This window comes from Nothobranchius furzeri, chromosome 5 (assembly GCF_043380555.1).
Source record: "Nothobranchius furzeri strain GRZ-AD chromosome 5, NfurGRZ-RIMD1, whole genome shotgun sequence".
NCBI classification, from domain to species: domain Eukaryota; kingdom Metazoa; phylum Chordata; class Actinopteri; order Cyprinodontiformes; family Nothobranchiidae; genus Nothobranchius; species Nothobranchius furzeri.
Window position 1 is genome coordinate 78,570,121 of NC_091745.1, and position 12,717 is coordinate 78,582,837.

Consider the following 12,717-nt stretch of genomic DNA (forward strand, 5'->3'; position numbering starts at 1 on the left):
GGGTTGAGGTAAGAAAGATGCAGCTCCAGGCCTAAAATCACATCTCCTGCTTATTTAAAGACTTTTGTTACCTATATCATCTCATTTGTCAGCTGCTGCTTCAGATTTTACAAAATGACCCCAGAGGTTTAATAATCCCCCCCAAATAAATAAAAGGCTTTTCTGAGATGCCGGTAGAACCCAGAGCTGTAATTGGGATTCAACTGAAAAGTAGTTTGGGAGAAACTCTGAGGATTAAGGAGCACCTTTTTGATGTTCCCCTGAGGTCCGGGGAGATGAATGGTCTCAGCCTGTAGCAGGGGCCACGCAATCACAGCACCATCAGCATCACGGTGCGGGAGAGTCACTCTCATCAGCAGCACCACCCAATCACAGAGCTATCAGTGATGTCCAAATCCTCCGACTCCCCTCTCCCTCGACCCCCTTCCTCTCCCTCTTCATCACTTCTTTCTCTTCCTCTTCATTAGCTCTCTCGCTCTATATTTCTTTTTTTCTGCCCCATCTCTCACGACTCCCTTCTGCCTTGTGATGGTTATTGGCACTGTGATTATTTGGGCTTCAGTCATTTACTCAAACTGTATTTTCTATTAGCCGCCTGCCAGCAGCTGGTCTGTCACCTCTCCAGTCCCGTTAAGGCAGCTGCACAGGGACGGGGAGGGGGTTGTTGGTTCAACGCTGCGCCATGGGGCCCATGACTGCCTCAGATTATCTTCTTACAGTTTAGCTAAGCTACTGTATGTTGAATGTTACCAGTTATGGGGTCAGTCCTTTCCTAAAACTGTGTCAGGATTTCTTTTTGTTATTCTAGATCCGCCCCTCATGCTGGAGAGTTTAGAATCTGGAACTAAACAGCTTTTAGAGGAAGTATTCAATTCAAGATGGCCGCAGTGGCTAAAGGACATAACTCAGTGAATTTTACGGGTGTTATGGCGTGTTCGTCGCTAAGAGTCATCTTCAAAACAAGCTGTTGACACAAACCGATCATCATGTGTCTGTGCTTTAAACTTTGTTAACTACAGGAGTCAGCCCTGTTTAAAGTTTCATGAGATGGTAGCAACATGCTAGTAGCAACATGCTAGCATCCATCGTTTACTTTTGATCCTCCTGCCTCTTCCGTTGTAGAATGGAGACGTTCCCCTCGCTTCAATGGCATCAATGTCGGGTAAAATCTGACGTAGCAAGTCATTTAGGAAAATCAGCAGATCAAATTTAAACCCGTAAGTGAATAATATCAGCCGCAAGGCACAAACACTTTGGATCGGGGCAGTTTTTGTCTGGCGAGGGAAAATGCTGTATCTTGGCATGTTTTGTGAGATTATGCAGCAGTTGTTTTTTTGCTCATTTCTTAACGTGATTAGAGTTTAAAACTCTGTCATTGTGCTCTCCTGAAAAATGATCATTTTTAAAGAGCAAGTTCACTAGGGCTGTAGCGAAGCCTCAATGACGTCGACGGCTCGATTCTAAAAATCCGTCGACGTCAGGTCCGGTAGTCGACGCACCGCGCCCACTTGTTGCATCCCCAGGAGTTTGTAAATAGAGGAGGAATCTGCCTTTTTTCCCTCTAGTTCGCCCTCTTCTCCACCTTCACTAACATCTCTACCAAATACCGACCCGGAACAATGTCCGTCCGCTACTAGATTCCTTTCCTTTTTTGCCCGCCTTCGTCTCCCGGCAACGGACAACAACTTCCGGGGTCAGATGCGCTGCTCCGTCTCTATTGCAGATGTAGAAAACCACCGGGAGCGTTTCTCCCTTCATAAAGGAGCTTCTTTCAGACATGAGGAGAGCTGTTTTGGTGGTAGCAGTCTCTCCTCCGTGCTGGTCTGTTTGCTGCTGGGTGTTTTTGGTTTATTTAAACTTGGTAACTTGAACTTAACGTTGGTAAAGCTACTGTTAGCATTTTCGCTAACAGCTTCTTGCGTTTGGATAAGCTATTAGGTTTTCGTTTAGAGTTCATCTTTTTTGTGGTGTAGATCTCCCTTTTATTACATTTAGAGTGTTGTGGGTTTTCGGTTTAGTTTAAAATATCACCTTGAGTTTGGTTTAACCGCCCAGTTTAGAGTTTGGACCTTTGGAGTCCCTTATTTTGGTGTAGAACCCTGTAATCTTTGCCCAGTGGGACATCCCTACTTATTAGTACTTTTGTTTTAATTCCCCACAGGCAGAATTAGTTTTATTATTCCCAACCAAGCCCCCACAATGCGGGTGAAAATTGAAGCAAACCCGGAAATGAAATAAATTGCAGTTCCACCCTCATCCACTAGGGGCTGGTGTCAGAAGCGAGCAAATCCTCATTGACTCCCATGTTAAAAATACCAATTTCACAGCAGAAATAAACATGTTTACAGCCTGGTACCAAAACATGTTTTTGGTTTAAATGATCTAGTTTACACTCATGACAACTCTGAGGGGGGTGAATTTTTTTCTCACTCTTCTGTTTAAGTGTATTAAAAGCCTAAAATTCGGTATAATTAATGAGCATCAGACCCACGTGACCACAGAGCTAGCTCCGTGGAAAGGCCTCAGTAGAGCCTCGGCCTCGCCTGGAAACTGTTCCGGGATTTTGAGTCTCTGTGTTTGTGTATTCTTTTTTGGATATTTTTTGTGCAATTGTTGGACAAAATGACTTGCTGTGGCATTAATTGCACTAATAGAGCGTCCAAGGAGTCTCCACTTCATTTTTTTCGGTAAGTAAAATGATATTTATGTATTTTACGTCACTGCCGAGCTGAGCTTAGATTTTAACATGCACTGTTTAACCATGAAATGTAAATGTAATAGGGTAAAACCCAGTGCATTTAACATAATGCTGCACTTTAGAAAATGGGTTGAAACATTTACTGACATTTACTCTTTTAAACCTTGCGTTGACGCAGGCACCATCTTTGTTCGCATACTTGCTGCTGCACGGCACTGCATGTAGTACTGGAGGATTCCAGTAGGGGGCACACTAAATAATTCAGACTAAATAGAGAGCTGGGTTCGTGGGGTACAACCAAAACAAACATGGCGTACGCATTGTTAAAACTACAGCATATTCCTGCCCCTGTGAAACGGTCGAATTGGAAAAGCCTGACAGATCTACATCACACAGAAAATTAGAATTCATGGACTCACTCATGCTGACTCGCAACAGGGAAGGCTGTTGTTGGTTTAGCGTCCAGGAAACAGCAGAAAATGACTTGGCTATTAGAAGCTAACTGTTAGCATTAGCAACTCCACCACATGGCAGAAGTCATCAAGGCTGCAGAGCAAACATAGGCAGTTGCAGAGTTGTGTTGCTGTTGGCCAATCCGAGGGGAGATGTCGAAGTATCAGGAAGTAAAACTCCAAATCCTGCCCTCTGAAGCTCAACTCCGATCTGGCTCACTTCTAGTTCGTTAAAAATGAGCGCCCGAGCTTTTTTCCCCCAGAGATTGACTCGCAAGGCATTTATTTGCAATAAAGACCATTTACAAATCTGCTGAAAAATTTGTGAACTTGGTCTTTAATTTTAGACTTTGGTAAACTCCTAAAAAGGTAAAATTCAGAGAACTTCATGATGTTCATTTGGCTGGACGGTGCTATTAATTATGCTCGTTTTTTTCTTACTGCCACCAAACACAACAACCACTGTGCCTGCTTTTCCATCACGACTTCAGGTTGGGAGCAGAAGACTTCGGTGTGGATGACATGACACCGTCTCTGGTCGCCACCTCTCCTTTGACATCCATATTTATGGTTTTAATGAAGCGGGGGCAGTGAAGTGGAGACTGAAGAGGCTCGTTTGCTTCGCTCTTCTCTCGTTAATATGCCCGTAACAAAGGCTCGATGAAACACTTCACCCGATACACATTTAGCACTCTGCAGATTGAAAAATGGAGCTCTGCAGTGAAGGTGATGGGCTGAGTGCCGGGTCAGCGGTGGATGCTGAGGGATCCGATACCCCGGCTTCTCCTTTTGTAGGGCTCAAGTGGTCGGCCTCTTTTATGATTTTTATGAAGAGAGTTTACGATCACACTCGGCTTTATGACTGCGTCTCCTTCTGCGCAATAGTTCCTTATTAGATGAGGAATTGTGTTGTACTTCCCGGAGCAGTAAAGTTACATAACCACAGTTGTTTGTGTGTATTTGTGTGTACAAACAACAATCCTCAGTTCTGAGCTGCAAGCTGCAGCTACTTTATTGTGCTTTTGGCCCAAAACACTTTGACCATACTATGTTGTGATGCAGCCGTGTCTGCTAGATTTATATTTTTTATGCTACATCCATCCTCATAAATCCACTCACACTTTAGCAAGAGATGATCTGAGAAAAGCCTTTTCTCGCCTGGATATGAGCAGCTCATACATCTGTAACAAGAATAAATGTCACCCGTACCTGAACCTGAAATCAGCTCCACTCTTTATTTATCCTCTGACTTGGGTTTTCGCCTGCTTCCCCCAGGAGAGGAAGCAAACTCGCTGCAGTTACTCCAAACCTCTGGTTTGAAATCCTTTTTGACTTCTTGAAAAAAGCTTAGCCTTTAATTTTCTTGGATAATGAGAAATTAACTTAAAGGAAAACAAGCTTTTCAATAAGGACAAGACCTGCTGGGTGAATTAAATCATTTTTCCTCCACTTAAATCCATTTTCAAAGCATGTTTGTCAGAAAGTTATCATACCTGCTGTAGGTGGCTCGTTAAACATCCTCATTTTAGCAAATCTGTATAATTCTGACCATATTAATGAGCTAACTGCTCTCAGAGCTTACGGCTAGACTGATGCGCTAGCCTGATTAGTTACGGTGCATTCGATTTACCTCGGAAGTCGGAATTCGGAACTGGGAATGGCGTCATGCCCGAGTTCTGGTTATCGTAGTCGGAGTAGTCTGGATTCCAATATGGCGATGCACACCTCCCAAGTAGCCTTTGTTTGTAGATTCATCTTAATAACAGAGTTTTAAGCTGTTCGTCCAACATGGAAACAAAAGTTTTAGTATGTTCAGCTTAGCGGTGCAAGCACTACATGCACCTTAATTTGGTTTTAAACGCACTCTTATAAGCGTGTTCAGTAAATAAACACATTTCGCCCAAAAGATACTGTTGTTGATACGGAGAGCTGCCATTTTGGATGTCAACGTCAGAGTTTTAAAATTCTTCTGAGTTTCCAACCGGGAGGTCCAACGTTGAGGGGCCTTTCATTTGAATGTTCCTTCTCTGAAGTCGGGATTTCCAAGTTCCAAGGACAAATCGAACGCATCATTAACGGCCTCCTGAGCTAACGGCTAGACCGATGTTCTAGTCTGATTAGCTAACAGCCTCCTGAGCTAACGGCTAGACTGATGTGCTAGTCTGATTAGCTAACAGCCTCCTGAGCTAACGGCTAGACTGATGTGCTAGTCTGATTAGCTAACAGCCTCCTGAGCGGCTAGGCCGATGTGCTAGTCTGATTAGCTAACAGTCTCCTGAGCTAAAGGCTGGTCTCCTGAGCTAACGGCTAGACTGATGTGCTAGTCTGATTAGCTAACAGTCTCCTGAGCTAGCGGCTGGTCTCCTGAGCTAACGGCTAGACTGATGTGCTAGTCTGATTAGCTAACAGTCTCCTGAGCTAACAGCTATTCGCCTGAGCTAACAGCTAGTCATCTGAGCTAACATCTAGTCATCTGAGCTAAAGGCTAGTCATCTGAGCTAAAGCCTAGCGCCTTAGGCTTCCTGACAGGGTTGCGGAAGGCGCTTTATAAATAAAGCTTTGATTGATTGATAGTCACCTGAGCTAACGGCCGGTCTCCTGAGCTAACGACTATTCTGCCAGAATTGATGTGTTCCTCTTATCTGGGGTCATTCAACCAACTATCTGCAGCAGGTAAGATACTAGAGGTTTTATAACGTCTCAGTAGAATCCCACTTAGAAGTGAAGTGTCCTACAAAACAAACAAACCCTAACCCGCTCTCTGAGCTCCTTCTTTCTGTCTCTCAGACAGACTCTGAGGTTGAGCTCCAACCAAACCAAGCGTGTTTAAACCATCGACATGTTAAAAGGTTCAAACGCCTCAGGAGGAGCTGAATAATTATATCGGTTTATCATAGTCTGTTTCTTTAGAACAAACGTCCTCCTGATTGTCATGGAGTCGCTGCTCTATTTCTGCGTCACTCCTCTGTGTGCACCATGAACGATCTACTCTAAACACCAAAGTGAATCACATTCAGATACCCCCCTCCACACACACACACACACACACACACACACACACACACACACACACACACACACACACACACACACACACACACACACACACACACACACACACACAGATCTGATGTGTGCAGCTTTATGAGCAACACGCAGCAAAGTGAAAGCAATCAGGACAGATGACACTTTTCATTCTTGTATCTTCGTGTGTGTGTGTGTGTGTGTGTGTGTGTGTGTGTGTGTAAATGAATGCATATCTCTCGTCTCTGTCTCTGTCGGCACTAATCTCCGTCTTCCCCTGGTAAGTGATTAACATTGAGAACCTGGATGAACCTTAATCAACAAACTAACAGTGAGGTAATTACACTTTATTCCCCGTCCTGCTAACAAAGCGACTTCTCCTCCCTCCTCCTCCTCTCTTCATCTGTCATGGAGCTACATCAGTGTGTCTTTTACCAACTCTTTCTATTGTCTCACACTAATGGCTGCGCTGCGATCAATGTACATTCATAGGTGTGTGTGTGTGTGTGTGTGTGTGTGTGTGTGTGTGTGTGTGTGTGTGTGTGTGTGTGTGTGTGTGTGTGTGTGTGTGTGTGTGTGTGTGTGTGTGTGTGTGTGTGTGTGTGTGTGTGTGTGTGTGTGTGTGGTGTGTGTGTGGTGTGTGTGTGTGTGTGTGTGTGTGTGTGTGTGTGTGTGTGTGTGTGTGTGTGTGTGTGTGCGCGCGCGCTCTAAAAACGCGTTAGCTGCTTCATCTGTCAGAAAACAATGCAGAGCAGTGATTTTCTTAAGTGTTTTGCAAGGTTGAGAATTGACAATTGGTGCCAATGTTGTTAGTTTCTGTGAACAATAGTTCTCTCTAAGGTGTGTGTGTGTGTGTGTGTGTGTGTGTGTGTGTGTGTGTGTGTGTGTGTGTTTGGAAGGGGGGGGGGGGGGGAACAGGAAGTCTTTGCTTCCTTGAAAGTAAGCTGGACCCAAACCAGGAATGTTCCAGCCTCACCAGAACACCACAGGTATTAATAATATTTTAGCGATCTTTTGAATAATTCTTGTTTCTGAAATACTCAGAGCCAGCTGTGAAGGCGGCTTTAACAGGAACATTCCTCTCATGTGGCCAGCGGTGAGCGGCTGTGGGAACGTTTACCCACCGCTGCTCCGGCCTCTCGTCTAAATGGGTCATTGTTGTTTCCACTCGTTAGCTGATTTTAGATGCAACGCAAGAATTCAAGAAGAAGGTGGATTATTGCACCGTCTCCTGCAGAACCAGTGTATTAATGCACAGGTGCATTTCTAAGTTGGTCTGTTTTCAGGCATGCATCGGTGTGAAACCCATAATCTTCTATTTTTTTGATATATTATACATTTAGAATGCATGTAACAAGTAGTTGCACAACACAAACTAATCTCTGCAGCCGAAGCCAGAGCAGAAATACCTGCAGAGGGAGCGTCTGACTTGCTGTGCTTTAAATGAGGTCCGGGCGGAGGCCTGGCGGTGAGGACGTCTGTATTAAAATGGATCAGATAGTCACGGTGCAGCTCGGTGGCGTCGGGGCAGACGTGCTGTACAAGCATGAAAGCGACGGCGGCTCCTCTCCTCCTGGTCAGGATGTTTAGTCAATCGATACCAATTTACCACCCAGATATTATCGGCATTATCTCCGGGCTGCATATGGACTCCACGCGTTCCCAATTTCTCCCTCCGTGCTGTCCCGCTCCCGCGTGCGCACATATATCAATATTAGGCCGCATTAAGCTGTAATAAGTTGCATTGTAGGAATGTCTCAGAGAGAGGGGGAACAGCTGAGAACCAAAATGGCCGCTGTTCTGGTGAGCTGGGAGTCCAACGTCGTTTCTGGTGTCGGAGGAACAAGCTGTGTGTTCGCCTGACGTGCAAAACAGCAATTAAGCTAACAGCGGGGGGGGGGGGGGGGGGGGGACACCATACGTGGTTGTGTCCAAGCCTGAATAAAGAAAAACAATATGATTGTTTTAGCAGGAACATGTAGGATTTACCCCTCACACACACACTCGCGTGTGCACACACACACTTTCAGGCACCTCCGCTTTCACTCAGCACAGAAATCCCACCAACCTGGGAATTCTCTGAGACAGAAATTGAATTAGTATTGACCCACCAGGCTGCAGCAGGACCAGGTCCTCGCAGTCGGATGGACGTTTCCGTCACACCTCCAAACGCCCGTCTCTCCTCCAGCCCCATCCTGCTTCAGGCAGCTGTGACTTCTGTAAATCTAGGATGAATATTGTGTAATAATTCACTCGCTCTGGTCACAGGTGAGTCTCGTACGGCCTCGGCACAAACCGCTCATGTTTGTTTCACTCAGGCTGCAGAACGTGTTGACGCTTTAATGTCTCCCCGTCTGTTGTCATCATCAATCTGCCCGCTTATTATGAACTTATGCAAATGGGCGGCTGAATAAAACACAAATATGGAGCAGAGGTGCTCCTGTGGACGTCGGTGATGTGCCAGGATGTCACCGGGTGGAGGTAAAGACTCGGCAGCAGCTTCGTCGTGTCCCAGAGTGATTACTTTCAGGTGTGGTGATAGAATGTGAGAGAAGCAACCAGGGATGCAACGATGCCACTTTTTTCCAAACCGATACGATACTGATACTTTGATCTGAGTATTCGCCGATGCCGATTACCAATACCGATACTTCTACCACACAAAAAAATGCAATGATTTGGAATACAGATTTCATTTTATTTTCTGCTTTCAACAGGAAAAGACTGTGAGGTAGATAAAAAGTAAAATACATGAACGGAAATCATCACAAAACTAAAATATTAGGTGAACAGAAATGACAAGTTACAGTGAAGCCATTTACAAGCAACTGCATTGGTATCGGTTAACTTTTACAGATACCGATACTGGTATTGGTATCAGTGTCTGTGCCGATACCGATACCAGTATCGTATCGGTGCATCCCTAGAAGCAACAGAAGTGATGTCATCAGATGTTTTCTTTGGGAAGATGCAAGCCGTGTCCATCCTTCGCTCTCTAGAGGAAATAATAGTTGTTTTGTGCATGGTGGCTGTTTTTACTTTGACCTACAAAGCTCATCGTTTTTCCTATTTATCGATTTAAATGTGACTAATGACGTCCTCTGTTGGCCATGAACCCATCTGTCTGCAGCGTGTTGCAGTACACTGTGTGAGCGCAGAGGATTGTGGGAAAGCGGCAGCAGCGGCCAGCTTGAGAGGAACAGAGTTTATGGACTAATAAACTAAAAGAACTGCTCCTTTATGCTTCCGCTGGATGCAGGAGGGACTCATAAACCCTCGCAGGAGGGATAGTTGGAATCTTTTTGTTCCTGTCTTTGGCTTTTCCGGAAGAATTCCTACAATTTCTAACAATCCGGTTCATCTGGTGCTTTGAGAGTTCCAGAGGACGATGAAGACAAATGTTTGAATCCATCGTAGCAAAAATTAATATTTTTGTTTTGCCTCCCTGATGTTTAGCTCAGCACCCCCTCACCCCCCCCCCCCCACCCCGCCCCATGAGGCGAAACACTCACGCTCACACACACACATGAACACTGATTCATTTTTTTTAATCCCTAGAGATGAAAAGCATTAGACCTGAGAGAGGGAGCGAGGGATGAAGGATGTGTTCGGGGACAGGATGGCGGGGAAAGAGTCAACAGATTTCAACTCCCCTAACAGCTCAGGAAGGTCCCCCGGGGGGAGGGAGGAGGGAGGGGAATAAAGGATGTCAGCAGGTATTACCATCACCGTCAGAATGAGGAGTGAGGGGCCCAGCCATCCCCACACACACACACACACGCACGCACACACGCACACACACGCATACATGCACACTTGCACATGCATACGCACACATACACACACACACACGCACACACACACACACACACACACACATGCACACTTGCACATGCATACGCACACATACACACACGCATACATGCACACTTGCACATGCATACGCACACATACACACACACACACGCATACATGCACACTTGCACATGCATACGCACACATACACACACACACACACACACACACACACACACACATGCACACTTGCACATGCATACGCACACACACACACACACACACATGCACACTTGCACATGCATACACACACACACACACACACACACACGCATACGCACACACACATACACGCATACGCACACACACACACACACACACACACACACACATACATGCACACTTGCACATGCATACGCACACATACACACACACGCATACGCACACACACACACACACACACACACACACACACACACACATACACACACACACACGCATACGCACACACACATACACGCATACGCACACACACACACACACACACACACACATACATGCACACTTGCACATGCATACGCACACATACACACACACATACATGCACACTTGCACATGCATATGCACACATACACACACACGCATACGCACACACACACACACACACACACACACACACACACACACACACACACACACACACACACACACACACACATGCATGCACACGCATACGTACACATACACACACACACACATGCACGCACACTCTCTCACACGAGGCGTGACGCAGGCTTATAGGTGTTGTGGAGAAATCTGCACCTGCTGCCAGCGCTCCCATCGCTCTGCCGGCAAACACGAGTGGCGGCCGGACTCTGGGGAGGACCTGAGGAGGAACCTCACTTGTTTTAGAGCTGACTGAGCTCTCTGCGCTCTGCAGCAGAGGAGACTGTTGGAACGGACCAAACTACTCCGAAGCTCTTTTAGTCGAGCCAACACCGAAGTTCTGCGACGCAACCATGAGGAGGATCATTGGTACTTTGGTTCAGTTGTGTTCAAAAACCCACAATCCCAGTATTTTCATTAGCATCCAGAAAAACAATTTAACAACTAAACTTGAGTTTTTTTCTTTGTTTGCAGGTTTTCTTCAGCATTTTGCTCCGATTAGACAAGTTATTGAGTTTGAGAAACAAGGTTTTTGGGAATATGCAGCCATAAAACGAACACAACTCAACCGTCACTGAAAGGGTGTTTCAGCCATTTTTTACCTATGTGGGTTTGTGCAAAAAAACCAAAATAAATCTTGCTTTTCTTCTTGAACTGCCCCTTTTCAGAGCAGTCGATCACATCCATCAGGACTAATGAGCTGTAGTCCAAAAGCATCCAATAATACATACAGAAGTCGCCACTCACATAAAAACACGTCAAAGTTACCAAAATAAGAGTTAAAAATGAATTTTCTAACGTGCTCGTCATTTCTTCCGATGAATTCTTCACTGTGTACTTTTAAAAGTCGTCACAAAAAGATCGTCTGCTTGAAACGAACAGTTTAAAATCCTCCGGTGTTCGTTTTATCTTTATGCTGAAAAGGAATCAGAGAAATGGCGCCGTGCTTCTAGCAGAACTCACGAATCTCAATGGACCCTAACCCTCGCATGCAGCACACCTTCTGAGAACACCGGCGTGCACGCTGGATGTTGACGGCAGCGGTGATGCCACGGCCCTGTCCACACGTAGCCGGGGATCTGCCAAAAGGTAGATATTTTTCTACGTTTTGGCCTGTCATTCACACGAAAACGGAGTTTTTTCACACGAAAACGGATCTTTTTAAAAACTCCGGCCAAAGTGAAGATCTGCGTTTTCTCCGTTTTGGGTGTCTGCGTGTGGACAGACAAAACCGGAGTTTTCAGGTCCGCGACGTCACTTTCCGCGACAAAAAAATGCTGACATCACGTGTGCGACCTGTGTTTACACTAGCCGACAGCATGGATGCCCTCAGAGCTGCGCTCGCTTTATCACTTGTCCAAGCGCTTTTTGCTTGTTTGTTTTTGCAAGCGGGATTACTGCTCCTTGCGGAAGACCACAGACGAAGGACGAGGTTAAAAACGGGGGAAGTACTGCCGCCTACAGGTCTGGCATGTCCTTAACAACGTATTTATCCGGGTACGTGTGGACGGAGTTTTTTTTAAAACGAGGTGGTGTGAATGCAAGTTTTTGGAGAGACGGATATTCGTTTTTAAAAAACCCGGCTACGTGTGGACTAGGCCTACGTCTTGTTTTTATTTATGTTGAAGGTTTCCTTTCTGAGCAGAATTTGTCTCATTTATTGTGTATTTTTGATATTATGTGAAGCGACTTACCCACCGTCCCTCCCATGCCTCACCTCCTGTGTGTTAATCTTGTCATGGGGGGGGGGGGGTCGTGGCAGTTCATTAGTTAAAGCGCAGACCAGTCATCTTTAATCCAGAATTAATCAGTTAATCCTGTCTGCACCTCTCCTCATGACCCTCACCACTTCCTGCCTCTCTACTCTTAACCCCCCCTTATTGTGTCTGAACCCTTCAGCTGTGATGTGGCGTTGGCCTTAGCTGGCCTTTCCAGGACTTTTAGTCGCAGCTCGGAAGAAAAAAGAAATTCCCAAAGTCCGGCTCATTGTGCTGCGCTTAGGGACTCGGGTCCGCGTCTATATCCAACCACAGATTTTTAAAGCACAATAAAACAAGAACAAGATGTTTCCTTGGTTTTATC

At 45.6% G+C, this 12,717-nt stretch overlaps 1 protein-coding gene across 1 annotated transcript in view; it reads left to right on the plus strand.

The window, feature by feature from the left end:
* si:dkey-246i14.3 (ephrin A4) overlaps positions 1–12,717 on the plus strand; it is a 41,334-nt gene that overhangs the window by 813 nt on the left and 27,804 nt on the right. The window lies entirely within an intron of this gene.